We start from the raw sequence: 14,795 nt of genomic DNA on the forward strand, positions 1-14,795 counted from the left end.
TGGGCATATTATTTAATGTCACTGAACTTCAGTTCTTTGGTTTTCAGAAAGGCATATTATCACATTTATCAAATTAATTTGTATTAAATGTGGTACTATCTATAAGGCCTCCAAGTTACACATTAGAAATTCAATCCATTATCAGTTCTTTCACTTTCTCCTAGTGTTAGTTAAAATGGTTATGATATATAGCCAGGTCACACTGACAAGAGCTAATTTGAATTTATTTCTAGGGACACAGATGAAAAGTACATAAAATAGATGATATCTGGCTTATCCCATAAAAATGTCTGTGCAACACAATATGGAATCTCATGCAACTACCCAGGTCTTCCCTTCCAAATTCCCATAGTAACTCAACCTTGAGTAGTAATGGTTGAATAATGAACTTACTTGACTGGGCATACATGCTTTTTAGAATCCAACTGACATACAGGAACCATATGGTTGAGCTCTCTTTACACTTTAGAAAGAGCATTAGTAACATGAAAACAAATAATATTCTCAGGCCCAGTATTCAATAAACTAAAGAATTCCTTGTTAACTTGACTGGTACTTAGGTGTTCTTTAGTATCCCACTCAGACATATCCTCCTTTAGGAAGTGCTCTGAAAAGACAGTGCTTTCCTGTCACTATACTTACTAGAAATCACTGAAAATTTATGCTCATTTATTTATCTTCTCCCTTAACCTTTGAATCCCTAGAGTAGGTTTTCAAAGTCAAGTCTGCAGATCCCTAGATGGATTTGCAAAGTCAAATCTATTTTCAAAATAAAACTAAGACATTATTTGCCTTTTTCACAATGTTGACATTGGTACTGAAGATGGAAAGCACTGGTGTACAAAACTGCTAACACCTGAGCAAAAATTAAGGCAATGGCACCAAATCATGGTGCAGTATTGTAGTCATTAGATTCTTAACTACCTCACACTTGCAGAAAAACAAAATCAGCAAATTAAAAAACACAAATTTCAATTAAGAATGTCTTTTAAAAATAATTAGTTATTACTATAAAATCCAAATCTTTGAATATATCACTTAATATTCTGCATGACAGAATGGGATGCATGCAAATAGCACTTGGCCTCTATGCGAAAGCCTGACTGACTCAAGGAAAAGCACTTGTGAAGTAAATGAGTCACAAGCTGCAATAGTTCTTTTCATGAAATACCATTTTTATTTGAAAGACCAACTGATAAACTGTGGTTATTCAAACTTGGGTATTTTTCAGCTATTTTTAAAAAAATGAATGAAAGTGAGCCAAACATTTCAGAGAAGACAACCAATAGTATATATTGTCAATGATGAAGTTCAAACATTGAGATAAAAATTGTAACCTAATGAACACTTTGTGTCTGTGACAGCTTGATAGCTTTCTGATATAGATTTAGACTTTTCTGATAAGTTTAGTGGTGATATTAACAATGGCGTTCTTTTAAAAATGTTTTATGAAATACATTGACATTTGGAAACTCTTCATAATTTAGTGTACCAGTGTTTTCCAAATGACCCATTCATTATGTTACAAAATCATGCATGTAATATGCAGGTATATTGTCTATTCAGAATGTAAGATTAACCAACATATTTTAATACAACATAGGTTTAAAAGTTCATTGATAGGGTTTCAGATCCCACCTTGCAACTAAACTTTATCACAAAAGGCTCTTTACCAAAAAACATTTATCTGAAAATTCTATTAAAATATTCCTTTCTTTTCTGTCTGTGCAAAGTTGACTTTCTGTCACCTCTTAACTCAGACATTGAAAATATTTATAAAATCCCAGCACTCTGTAGGCTAAAGCAGGATGATCTGAAGTTCAATGCCAGCCTGGGATACATGGCAAGACAAAAAATTACAGAGAATGTCAATAACATGGCATTCCCAATTAATTTTTATTTTCAGAAACATAGTTCTTAAACATGTGTTTTATGAAATGGGTTTATTGTTATTTTGATTGAATTAACAATTATATGTTTAAAATTTTTAACCCATGCAATGTGATAAATATTGAGAGATATAATCCACATAAACAAAAGCTCTTAGGATCCTCTCTCTCTCTCTCTCTCTCTCTCTCTCTCTCTCTATATATATATATATATATATATATATATTCACCCTGAGCCACTCTACCAGCTCTGTTTTGTGAAAGGTTTTTTGAGATAGGGTCTCATGAACCATCTGCCTGGGCTGGCTTTGAACCACCATCTTCTTCTGCTCTGTGTCCTGAGAAGTTAGGATTATAGGCATCAGCCACCAGCACCCAGCCCTCAATAATTTTTGAGAATGGAAAAACACCCTTACATCAAGAAGCTTGAAACCATTGTTATAGAATGCAACACCTCTTATCTTTCTATGCATAATGTCTGATTCTCATGAGTTGTTATTTAGTAGATGAACAGGTGATGAGGAAATGAACAGTGTATATTTTATATAATGCCTGAAGAATTTGACATGATGATAGAAAAAAACCTTGATATGAGAGCCAGGCATGGTGGCACTTACCAATAACCCCAACACTTGGGAGGCAAAAGCAGGAGGATGACAAGATGAGATTGAGGACACCCTGGGCTACATAGCAAGACCCTGTCTCAAAAAACCAGAAAAAAGAAACTGTTAATATGAAATATGCAGTGAATCAATTAAAATGCAATTTAAAAATATTTCCTAGCATTATATGTTGCCTCAAAATGCCGATCCTCAAAACAGATAAGGACTCTTTGGTCATAATCATTCAACTAATTAAATCAAGAAACATCTACTGAGAAAATGTTGCTGAATGAGGTATTCTTTGTGGTGAAGGGAACATCTGAGTTATTTCTATTTTTTTATTTAATTTTTAAAAAATTTTTATAAGGGTACATTGTAGCATTTACAAAAGTTCTTACAATATATTTAATATATTACACTTGAATCCACCCTCTCCACCATTCTCCTTTATCCTCCCTCCCCCCATTCCTGGTATCATTTTTCCATTTACATACATGTGTACACAGTATTTGTACCATATTCACCCTCCCACACCCTTTCCCCACTTCTTCCTCCCTCCCACAGGTACAAAATCCCCAGACAGGACCTGTTCTGCCCTCATGTTCTCATATTTTGTAAAAGAAAAAAAAAAGATGACATTTGTTTGTTTAAGATAGTTACGCAGGGAGTTTCCGTGTGACATTTCCATGTATATATGTATAATAACCTGAATTGGCTCATCTCCTGTATTTTTCTTCTTTCTACCTTAGTCCCCTTCTTATGATGATTTCAACAGATTTAAAAATAGACCTGCCAAATGATCCAGCAATACCACTCCTAGGGATATACCTGAAGAATATAAGTCAGGTTAAAGGCACCTGCACACCCACGTTTATTGCAGCACTATTCACAATAGCTAAGCCATGGAAACAGCCAAGATGCCCCACTACTGACGAATGGATTAAGAAAATGTGGTATCTATATACAATGGAATTTTATTCTATATTTTTTTAGAGGTACTGAGGTTTGAACTCAGGGCCTGATGCTTATTAGGCAAGTGCTCTACCACTTAAGCCACTCCACCAGTCCGAGTTATTTCTATTGTTCATTGTTTGACAGTCAAATCATTAAATGTAATTGCTTAATTATCCATTTATATATCTTACAACAACTTATTTGAGAAAGGATAGTTTTAATACCTTTAATAATTTTTTAAGCTTTGGTTGTGTTTTTATTTTTTATTATTTGTGTTGCAGATCAAATCCAAGGGCTCACCAGTCCTAAGCAAGCTTTCTACCACTGAGCTACACCCCCAACCACTGACTATATTGCTTTTTGATGGCATTTTGAAGAATATTTAGTACCCACTTCTGTTCCAGTTTCCTGAAACAAAAATTTGAATGTCTCTTAGTTTCAGATTGGTGTGGAGAGGGATAACTGATGGCAGAAAAATGGGGTACTGAGGGAACAGAATAGAGAAATCAAGTCTCAGCTAGATTAATCCACAGCTTAAATTCTCACAGAAACAAGAATCAAGTTAAAAATTCAAAAACCTCTAAACCCCAAGGTATTTTATTTTCCTTTGCTATTACTCCTTTGACTCCTTCAAGCCAAGTCATCTTTCTTATAAGAGAGAATATCTTAGTGATAACATGGGAAGTGGTTAGAAACTGTTTGGAATACATAGCACATTTTTTTAAAGTCTGTTTTATAGAGGAGATAAATAAATCTCTTGACAGGAAAGGAGCACCCTTGAGTTGTGCTGATGTAGTTAACATACTACCTCCAAGAACTAGAACTCCTTCATTATTCCATACACTATATTTTATTCATGGTAGGATGGATGCTTTCCTCCCGACTTTAACATCTCTGAAATTGGGATAGATTGTTTAATCAGTGATATGCTATTGTTTTATTGACAGAATATTACATATTTTTGTAGAATATAAAATATTAGTGTCTTACTATTGATAGCTTCTTAGAGTCAATGAAATACAGCAAGTAGGAAAAAAAACCACTTAATTCTATAGTTATTATGCACATATGAATAAAATAAAAATTTAAAAAAAAGAACAAATAGAAACCAGAAAAAAAATTCTATAGTTATGTGGGAAGACCATATTGAGGAGAGTGGTCTTTAATACGTTAACTTGGGTTGGCCGTCTGCCTTTCCTGTCCTCTTGGAGAATTATGGACTCATCTACTGAGCAAATGCAATGGTCTTCTTCAAGGCAAAGAAAGCAAGATTTAATGGCAATTCTTGATCCCTGAGAACTTCAGAATTTGGTATAGAGCCTGTTTAAGTCCCCACCCCCACTCCCCAAAGCCCAGAGAAAGGTGTTTGGCTGAATGGCTGAAGTACATAAATAAAATGAGGTCATATGACAGACTGCTATACAAAGTATGATTCCAAATTTTTATGCTTCATATATTAAACATTTTTCAACTTATAATTTAGTATATACATATATAGATATAAATGCAAACAACAGCATATGTAATTTTCCTTTACATTATCCCTCTCTTCTGAAGTGCCAAGAAAAACAAGCATATGCAAAATCATTTATGCCCTCTTCTCTATCTGTACATTGGCTACATAATCAAAAGTACTTCTGCAGATGCATGTATGAAAATTAAGAGCACTCCTACTTCCTCAGTCAAGACCGTCATGCTGTTCTGACAGCACATATGCATAATGGAAACAAAATTGCTTTAAATAATCAAAATACACAAAGGCACATTTTTCTGAGTGATTGGAAATAACCCTGACAAATGCCTGCATTTGGTAAATTATGAGCTAGCCAAGTTACTTTTGCACAAATATAATGAAAACCATTTTTAAAAAATTTAGTAAGCATATAAAGCAAAGCATTTACTTGGCATTGAATTTCATTGGCAGATAAACCAACAACTATGCAGGGCAAGTTTATGAAGGTGCCTCCCTGAGTGTTTGAAAGCTAGAGAGAGAAAGAGAGAGAGAGAGAAAGAGAGAGAGAGAGAGAGAAAGAGAGAGAGAGAGAACATGTATACACCCACATACAAATAAAAATCCTGCAAAATTATGTAAGGGCCAAAGATGGTTTTACAACTAAAAACAAACAGAGAACAAGTCTAGGCTTATAAAATAGAGACTTTTATTTTGGAAGAACAGCACAAGCAATGTGCAGTTGAACTCTGTGTTGCTATAGCATGCAGGTAATTCATATTCCCCATACATAACTCTTTGATAACACAGAGATTACCTATTAGATAAACACATAATTATGTTCTCCTCAACCATCTAGATATGACACTTCAGCTGCACGTGTATGCAGGCATCTATCTATAGTTGAAACTAATTTGTGGGTGGCTAATAAAAAAGTATTTGAGTAGGGTAAAATTAGTTTTCTACTCACAATGTGGTGGTATTTGTTATCAGATTGCTTTAAGTAGGTCTGAGCACTCAATATGTGGATGCAAAAGAAATATATATATATATATTCAAAGCAAGAGCCAAGGAAAGATATACATTCATTTAGAACTTTCTAGATTAGCATGCTTTTTAATCTAAGCATGATAAGGGAGGGAAACTGAGCACTGAATTTGCTGCATGAATGGTAAAGCTATTCTGAGAATTCTTTAGCCTTTAACTATCTCCGGGAGCTGAGGATAGTATTCACTTTATATGAAAAGGATACTATCAAGGCCTTTCCTAGTTGGCGGGTCCTGTGAGACAAGGAATTTGTACATATACCTATAAGGATTCAAAAGGTAAAATAGGCCAGGAGCAGGGCATGGAATGGAGATGACTTTCTTAGGGGAAAATTCCTTTCATGCTAAATGAATTGTTGGAAAAGCCTGGTCATGATTTGCAGCGTTAGTCATGTTTGATCATCATCAATTCTTCCCCAATTAACTGCCACCCACATTCACTTGATGACAGGAAGTAAGAGCTTGAAAGGACAGCAGGCCTCTGGTTTGGTGAAATAACACACAGACCATAAACTGGTGTCAGTTGCCTCACCCTTTGAGGTGCAGCATCTTCCTCATCTTGTCCTTCTCTAATTTAGAGGTAAACTCCTAGAATGCATACTACTTGTCAGGTATGCTGGTGCACACCTGTAATTCTAACACTCGGTAAATTGAAGCAGGAGGATGGCAAGTTCAAGGTCGGCCTGGGTTACAGAGCGAAACCTTGTCTCAAAAAAGCCAAAAACATGAACAAAACATACTGTTTTGTTTCAGTTTCAATATTTAAATGTTCTGGTGACATTTAGTAGGTCCTTATCACCAAGCATCTGACTTCTCATCTGGTTTTTCTTCCCATGAAGAGAAATCTGTCTTCAGGAAATCTCTCTCCTGAAAGTCATCGATGACTAATTCGTTGTGACATGCAGTCTTCCCCCATTTCATCTTTCTTGTCTGCATGTCCTCCTTGTCACCCGAACAGGCTGTCCTTCCAGAAACTCTCCACCCTTCCTTTCTATGGATATTCCTGGTATTCTTTTTGACTGTGTGACTACAACTCCACTCTCCTTCCTCTTCTCAGTCTCCATGTGTACAATCTAAAAGCTTCTTTCTTGGCCTTCTTCCTTGACAATCTCATCTACTCTTTGGGCCTCATGTGCAGAGACCCATCTCCTCAGAGAGCTGAATATGGGTTTCCATCCACACGCTGCTTCTCTCCACAAAGACAGTCTCTAGACCTCAAAGAGCTCATGATATCCAATTGAATTTAATATCTTCCCTTTTGCAATTCCATCCCCTCCTATGCTTCCTATTTTTTATATGTCATCACAGAGCTTTAAAACCTTAAAGTCAAATATGACAACTTTCTTGTCTCATCCCACAGTAATTTGCAAAACCCTGTCAATTTCCCCTCTGAGGGATTTCTGCCATTTATATCCTCTTTTCCATTCTCTCTTCTATAGACGATTTCAATAGCCTTTTAAATGCTTTTCAGGCCTTTCTGCATCCAAACAACTTTATATATTGCTGCCAGAAAAAATCTCTTTAAAATACAGTTTGTTCGTGTTTATGTGCATTTCCATATCTAAACGCATGTGCTTCAGGCATTTGCTTGGCCAATATTTTTCTTTCTGTACAGAAGAAATGTCTTTCTCTGTCACCATCCTGTTCTCGTCCCCTTGGTGCCTTACATCAGCAAGTATTTGAGTCTAATGGGTTTGTCTTCTCATTATGATGAGGTCCAAGAGTAAAGCCTGATGTGTTTATCCTCTAATCCCCTGCATACACTGCAGTTCCTCACACAGATAGATCCTCAAGAAATTTTTGATTTGGGATTAAGGTATCATTCTTTGTTTAAAAATCCTCAACTTTCCCTAGGCTACAAACTCTTTTACTTGATCAGCAGGTTCCTAAAATTTAGGATCTAGAAAGAGGATAGTAGGGAAAAGAAAACCAAAGGGGGGAAAAAAAAATCAAAAGAAGCAGCTGTAAGTGGCAGTCTGGCAGCATTCTCAGACAAATTTTGTCTTGTTCTATTGCTACATAATCTTTGCGGACCCAGACATCCATACACCACAACCATTAATCTCTATTGGAATCTCTTAGTTCTCAGTGTCCCTGTTAGACCATAGACTTGCCTCTCCCAGAGGTTGCCTTGTGTCCTTTGGTAGCCACTTATGGGCTGTGTCTTTAGGCAGGAAAACTGGAATAGCCAACAAAGACTAGGAATGCACCTATCATAAAATGCTAAATGTAATTCCAGACATATGAAGCAAGAGGCAGGTCTTTGGGGCCTTCTCTGTTTGTTGGTTAATGCATGGGTACTTATTAAACAGTGGTTGTCAGGACATGACTGACCTGCATATGGTGTCTTTCAGGTGTGTAGGGGGGTGAGATAACAGAAATTTGGATGTGTAAGAGGGAAAATACAGTGATAAAGGGAGACCCAGGCAGCCCCATAAAGGTCTTTTCTCTAGAGTTAAAAAAAAAAGAAAGACATACATACAGTCACCAGCAAGGCTAAAAATGAGCAAAGGGAAGAGATAGTGCCATTGAGATGGTAGGTTTTCCCCTGATGACCAAGCTCATGTGCAGGTTATCTTTTTCCTTTACTTCATGTGCAGATGTCTTTCCACAGTTTTTTCCTCAGGAGCTAAACTAGAGCTAAATTAAACAATAGTACTAAACTATTTTTTAAATCTACTTTCAGTGTCTCAATATCAGAGAATGTAAACTTACAATTACCAATCCAATCTCAGTTCTCACTTCACATTGGCACATGTTAATGTCTTAAGTAAAACTTTTACAATGAACAGTTTCCATTCCTTCATTCTCCCTTCTTCATTCTTTCACCCAATTTCCTTGTAAATTATTTTAAATTCTTTTGCCGGACCTTATCTTCAGTAATTTTTATCATCGTGTGATTTCCACATTTCCCTAGGCTCTCCCAGGAGATGATCTCACCAATGTCTCAGTAAGATCAAAGGTAGCTGGCACTGGCTTTCAAAACTCTCCTCACCTCCACCTCAGCACTGTCCTCTTTTCTTTTCTTCTCTTGGAATAAGATTAACAAAACAAAGTATGCTTTAGAGCTAGCCTTGCTCCCTGACCTCTCCCCACGTCCTGCTCCATTAGTGACACATTTCCCTCTGATCTCAGTTGTTCCTGCTCCCTTAGATTTTCTTTTTCCTGAAATATGCTCAAATCTCCATCTTCCTAAAAAAAAATAAATAATTATTTTTTTGGTCTCACTTCTTCCCTTTCACTTTCTGAGTAATCATTCCATCCATTTGTTATTTTTAATTATTCTCATCTTCATTCTCTTCATGCCATTGAAATACATATTCTGCATCTGTGAACCTATGGACACAGTTCTTGTTGTCCTAATCACTTCTGACTCATTAGCTGCTCGCAACCCTTCAATGGCTCTCATTCTGTAATGACCAGCACAGATGTCTATCCTGTACAACCCTGGTGTGCTGTGCTTCTGTACTTGGGAAACAAGCTTTCTTCATCTCTGTGCCTAGGGCTTCTTCTCGTGTCCTGAAAACTTTTTATTTCCAGAATAAATTATTTTATTTCTTCTGTACACATTTATTCTTTTTTCCTTCCTATCACTTAATTGCTTCATAAAATTAGTTGAATCCATAAATATAGGTCCTTCCATATAGTCCATCCTAGAATTCATTTTCTACAGGCAAAATCCTCTAAGATTTTTTGCTTTTCTAGATAAAAATACCAATATACCCATATAACAAAAAAATTGTTTTACTAGTGATAGAGATTGAATCCAGTGCCTCATGTGTGTTAAGTAGCTTCTCAACCATTGAGCTACACCCTAACTCATATAACAAAATTTTAAAATATTAAAATTCCAGCCAGACTGAATTTTCTTACAGCATACATATCTTATTAATTTCTTTTTGCTTTATTTTTATTTTTGTTTTCTGATCATGGGTGCCAGGTCATAATAGAACCCAGAGTACTTACAATTTGTAACTCCTGAAAACTGCTGTTCCAAATTATTGTGTTATGCATCACTATCGTGGATGTTCCTTCCTTCTTGCATTTCATTGAGATGCAGTGTGAGAGAGTTAAACTACTCCGAAAGTGAAGTGGGAGTCACTTTCCTTTTCACTGTCATGTTCAATCTTTGCACATACACGTGTCCCATATCTATAGGAAGTCCTTGGCAGTGGAACATTTGAACAGGATTTTTAGGAAGGAAGAAAAGACTATTCTCTCTAGTTAGTGTTCCACAGCTGGTCATAATGAGACCAAATATTTTGCCTACTGGTGGTCAAGTCAAATGGTGTAAAGCACCCCATAACCATCTGTGTATTGTGTTTATCTTTGTTACTTCAGAAAGGACCACTCTTACAGACACAGGCTTTCACTGAAGGGATGAAAAGCTTACTCTCCAATCTATTCTTATAAAATTTTGTACTTGCCTGGTAAACTATTTTCCATATCATTCACAATTTACATTCAACTTTGAGGCTGGAGGTAGCTCCCTGTGTCTACAAGGATGGGGTTAAAGAAATAGCAAAAAATTAGTCAGTTTCCCAGGAGGATCTTGAGAACTGTGTTTATAGAAGGCCATAGATTCAAGTTTCTATAATGTGGGCTTTCTCCAAGGTAATAACTATTAATAAGATATACTTCCCAGGGAAACTAAGTTAGGTTCCTTCCAAAGATAACTCCTGAGGAAAAAAGAGAGATGCCAATGCAGGGGCTGTATCTATCTTGCTTACTATTGCTTATTCTCTGCTTTGCAGTGTATGACAGAAATGGGTGCTCCATAATTATCTGTAGACTTGAAATTCACTGAAATGGCAGCAAGAAAAGAGAGTTCTGTCAATATGTGGCAAGTCTTACAAAATGTTTTTTTCTTTCACCATTATCTGGGCTGGCAGAGTGGCTCAAGTGGTAGAGTGCCTGTCTATAAGAATGAGTCCCTGAGTTCAAATCTCAGTACCAAAAAACAACAAAAAAAGTCTTTTACCATTATCTGAAGAACGTATCAGATATTCCTAGGGTTGTGATTAAGGCCCTGATTTTTTTCCCCCCTCGAGCGCTGTGCTATGATATCAAGATAGTTGGGAATTTGGTTAAAGCTGATTTCTGCTAAGAATTCAGAGGTCAGAATGGAGAAACTGACCTCAGGACATTTAGGACTAGGTACTTTCACAAAGAAGTCAGTCTTTTACCCGAGACCTCTGGACCTAGCTGACTATGGCCACAGGATACAAGATTCCTTAGACAGTTCATCTGTGACCATCTCTTTGTTCCTCTTGGGGTTTAATTCTAACTTTAAATTTTTGGATATAGTTTTACTAATTATGAAATATGAACAGTTTGGATAATTACATAAAACATGAAATAGGAATATCTTAGAACTGGTATAAATATTATTGAATCAAATAGTTATGAATCAGTGTTATAATAATGCTCATTTCATCCTTAACAGTTTTTTTAAAAACCCAAAACATTTTATTTTAACCAGGAAGAAAACAAGGTATGTCACTGACAAAAATGACATGCGTATTTTTGTGCTTATTACTTAAAGAAAGAAGAAACATCTGAAATCTGTTTGCTAACTACAGTATAATACAAATTAGCCTGCAGGCTCTGTGTGCTGTACCCTGTCTGCTTGCCAGCCCTGCTTAGTCCCACTGTATTAATGAGCAAGTGCAAGTATTTGAACAATCAGCATTTCCGCATTTGCATGCGAACTCTCATGCTGTGTAATTATACACAGAGCTGGCACTCAAATTAATTAAAGCTGATTTCTCTGTGACTGCAAACTGGTCATATCCTCAGTTTTGCCTTCCTATGAAGTCATCAGTCTACATTCAACGTGACACTTCAGTCCCTGGCATTCTTAGTAATGCTAATGTACGACAATTGTGAATCCAGCAATATTTTAGAGAGCAGCTGACAATGGCTGGGTGTTCTTGTGCTTTTCCTCTCCCCATCTTCCCTCTTTTCTGGTATAAAGATAAAGAACAGCTTTTGAATGCTTGCTTTGTAATTATCTCAAATAATAACGCAAACAAATTACATGTATTGTTTCAGTGGGTTCCCTCCCCTCTTTGATGACTCCACCCACTTGATTAGAGCTTACAAACAATTCATCAAACTTAAAAATTTGTTTATTTGGTGTTAACAAACAATTAGTTTTGACGGGTCTCGTCTTAATTTTGAAAAGGCTGTAACAAATGGTGTTTTATTTTAAGAGCTAAGGATCTCATAATTCAAGATCAGGGAGATCAGGAAAGAAAGAAGCAGCAACGACTGCTAGATTTGATTAAGACTTTCTGAAACTTCATCAAACAGAGCAGAATTGAAACGGAGACTATGATTTGCCAAAGAGATCCACAAATGTTAACTTCTAGGACAGAGGCTTTCCTCAGCTCTTCTGCAATAAAGCCATCTCCTTTGGTTTCTCATTCCTCTGAAGGAACTGTTTCTGTGGCGATTCTTTTGAAAAGACAACCTCAGAGCAATTAAGATATCATTACAATTCTCTTTCATAGATTCAAATCGCTGAAAATAGGTGGCTACTAAAACATCACCATGTGGGGCCTCTGGAGATGAGCTGTTTTGACACATTTCTCTGAAAACACTCCTCACCACTCAACCACAGCTCATCATCGTCCTCATTTCTCTGCATCCCATTAGCTAGAAACTGTGCAGACAGCAATTGCAGAGGCTGGATGTCTCTTTTTAAAGCAGGCACCAAACAGTTCTACCCCTCAAGTTCAGGATCCTGAAACATACTGCCAAGATTGTCCTCATAATCTACATTTGAAAGGCAAGATCTAGGAGGAAATTTATATCTGTCTCTAATGACCAAACCAAGAGATATAATGGCCCTTACCTTATCAGTAGTTATTCTGGATCCACATAGAATGTCAGCAATTTAGCTCTCCTCAAACTGAGAAAAGTGATAGAAGTGAGAGAGGAGGATTGCACTCCGGAGAGGCTCCTGAAGAGATCAGTGTCACAACACTATTGTGATCCGAAGCCTGCCCTCTGTCCTGTCATGAATTTCCTATGCAGACAGGTGTCATAGGCATGGATTTCGTTGCCAAGTACATTTTTAAAGGTGGGCGTGGCTACAATCATGTAGCCAGTTCCACCTGTCTCTAAACTCTCATATAACCTCCATTGCTTTCAATATTTCACTCCGGTACCTGGTGACTTCATGAGTTACCCACGCACTGGGCTCAACTAACTGAGGTGTGGGAACAGTATCGAGTTAAGCAGCACTGTCATTGTAGTACGCAATGCTCATTGCTACTGGCAAATACCTCTTTGCTGAATCAGGATTGGGCTGCCGTGAGCAGGACTGGGCAGTTCTGCTGCTTTCTGTTTGTTTCCTTTTTAGAAACCATCCTCTCCTAATTAACCACTTAGCACAAAGAGATTCTTTTTGATGTTCATTCCTTAATAATATAGCTTTTTTAAAGCTACTGTATTTCAACCTTTCTCACAGGAAGTGTATGCAACACAAAAGACAGCAAAAGTAAAATCAGAGTTCTTCAAGCAATTAAAATGAAGATCACTTCATTTTGCTCTTAAATTTTCAGGTAGAAAATCAAATACATATATATATATATATATATATATATATTATCAGCTATAATTCCTTTACTTCTTCTGAAAATGAAAAGGATAACAGAAGTATTCTGCAAACTTCTTAAGGAAGAAATTTTTTTTCAACCTAAGGTGGTGCAGTAGATAGTTTGCACTCAATAAACGTGAATTCTTAAAATTGTTGATGATGGTATTTTAAAAAGTTGGTTGGATACATGTCTTTTTATAGGTGTATCATGTAATTAGAATTCAGGTATTGGAGAAGCAAGACAAGATTTTAGAAACATGCCAATATTATATGTATTATTTATTAATATACGTATACCATGGTCAGAACAAAGTCTAGAAAATATGGGCTAAGTAGATGCAAAGGTCATGTCTTTGACTTATCATTTCAATCTATGTTGTCAATGTACTCTATAGTACATTAATTTTCTCAAACCTCTCGATTCCTCAGTGACATTTCAGTTGAGCAAACTGTGCTTTTTTTTTAGATTGATTTAACCTCAAATATCAAAGTTTTATCCAATATCCCACTCAACACAGGAATTTCCTATATCATGTTGCCTTTGTTTTAACTTGTCCACCATCTAGCACAAAGTTGACATGTAATGATGTTCCATTAACATTTGTTAAGTAAATGTTTACAGGCACATTTATAATTACATATGTGGAAAATGTAAATGATATAAGTTAACTATCCTACAAACATTTGAAGGTTTTCCTCATATGTGAAACTTTTATATAAGGTATGTACATAAATATGAAGCGTCATTTACTAAGTAAATTGAAATTAAATAGTTTTGAAGAGAATCCATCATTACCTCTAAGATAATCCAATCTCATTTTAAGTAGAGACCTTCATTAGTTTTGAACAATATTTTTCTGAATTGTCTATTCTTGGTATGAGTTTTTCTGTGACGCTTCTGAGGATAAATTTAATCCCTATTCCACATGAAAGTTATTCAACTATTTGAAAAATGGCTATCATTTTTCCCCAAGTCTACTCTTTTTTCAGATTGAACATTCCTTTAATCATTATAATATGATATGGCTTTTAAGACCTATCACCGTATTGGAGAGATTCCAGTTTGTCCATGTCTTTCCTAAATGTGGCAGTCAGAACTGAATGCATTCCTTGAAATGTGGTCTAATTATGCAAAGTAAATGGGTACTGATGCCTGCCTTGCTCTGGACTTTATTTCTAATCATTTAAAATTTTATAGAGGCAGGAAATGCACTCTGACCAAGTGTTGGCATCATTATCATAGTCTCA

General features: G+C 36.2%; 2 protein-coding genes across 38 annotated transcripts in view; one reads left to right on the forward strand and one right to left on the reverse strand.

Moving 5' to 3' along the window:
• Adgrl2 (adhesion G protein-coupled receptor L2) overlaps window positions 1-14,795 on the reverse strand; it is a 620,387-nt gene that overhangs the window by 254,713 nt on the left and 350,879 nt on the right. For 11 of the 37 annotated variants that reach the window (XM_074079649.1, XM_074079651.1, XM_074079650.1 and 8 more), the window contains exon 1: window positions 12,801-12,992. The exons of 4 other annotated variants lie outside the window; for them this stretch is intronic. The gene's annotated coding sequence lies outside the window, so the exon portion shown is untranslated. Of the gene's footprint in view, window positions 1-12,800; window positions 12,995-14,795 lie in introns of those variants that run through there. 22 more of the 37 variants (XM_074079653.1, XM_074079652.1, XM_074079637.1 and 19 more) reach the window with 4 other exon arrangements.
• The window catches only part of LOC141424876 (uncharacterized), a 229,931-nt gene that overhangs the window by 70,864 nt on the left and 144,272 nt on the right, over window positions 1-14,795 (forward strand). The window lies entirely within an intron of this gene.

This window comes from Castor canadensis, chromosome 7, assembly GCF_047511655.1.
Source record: "Castor canadensis chromosome 7, mCasCan1.hap1v2, whole genome shotgun sequence".
Classification (NCBI taxonomy): Eukaryota; Metazoa; Chordata; class Mammalia; order Rodentia; family Castoridae; genus Castor; species Castor canadensis.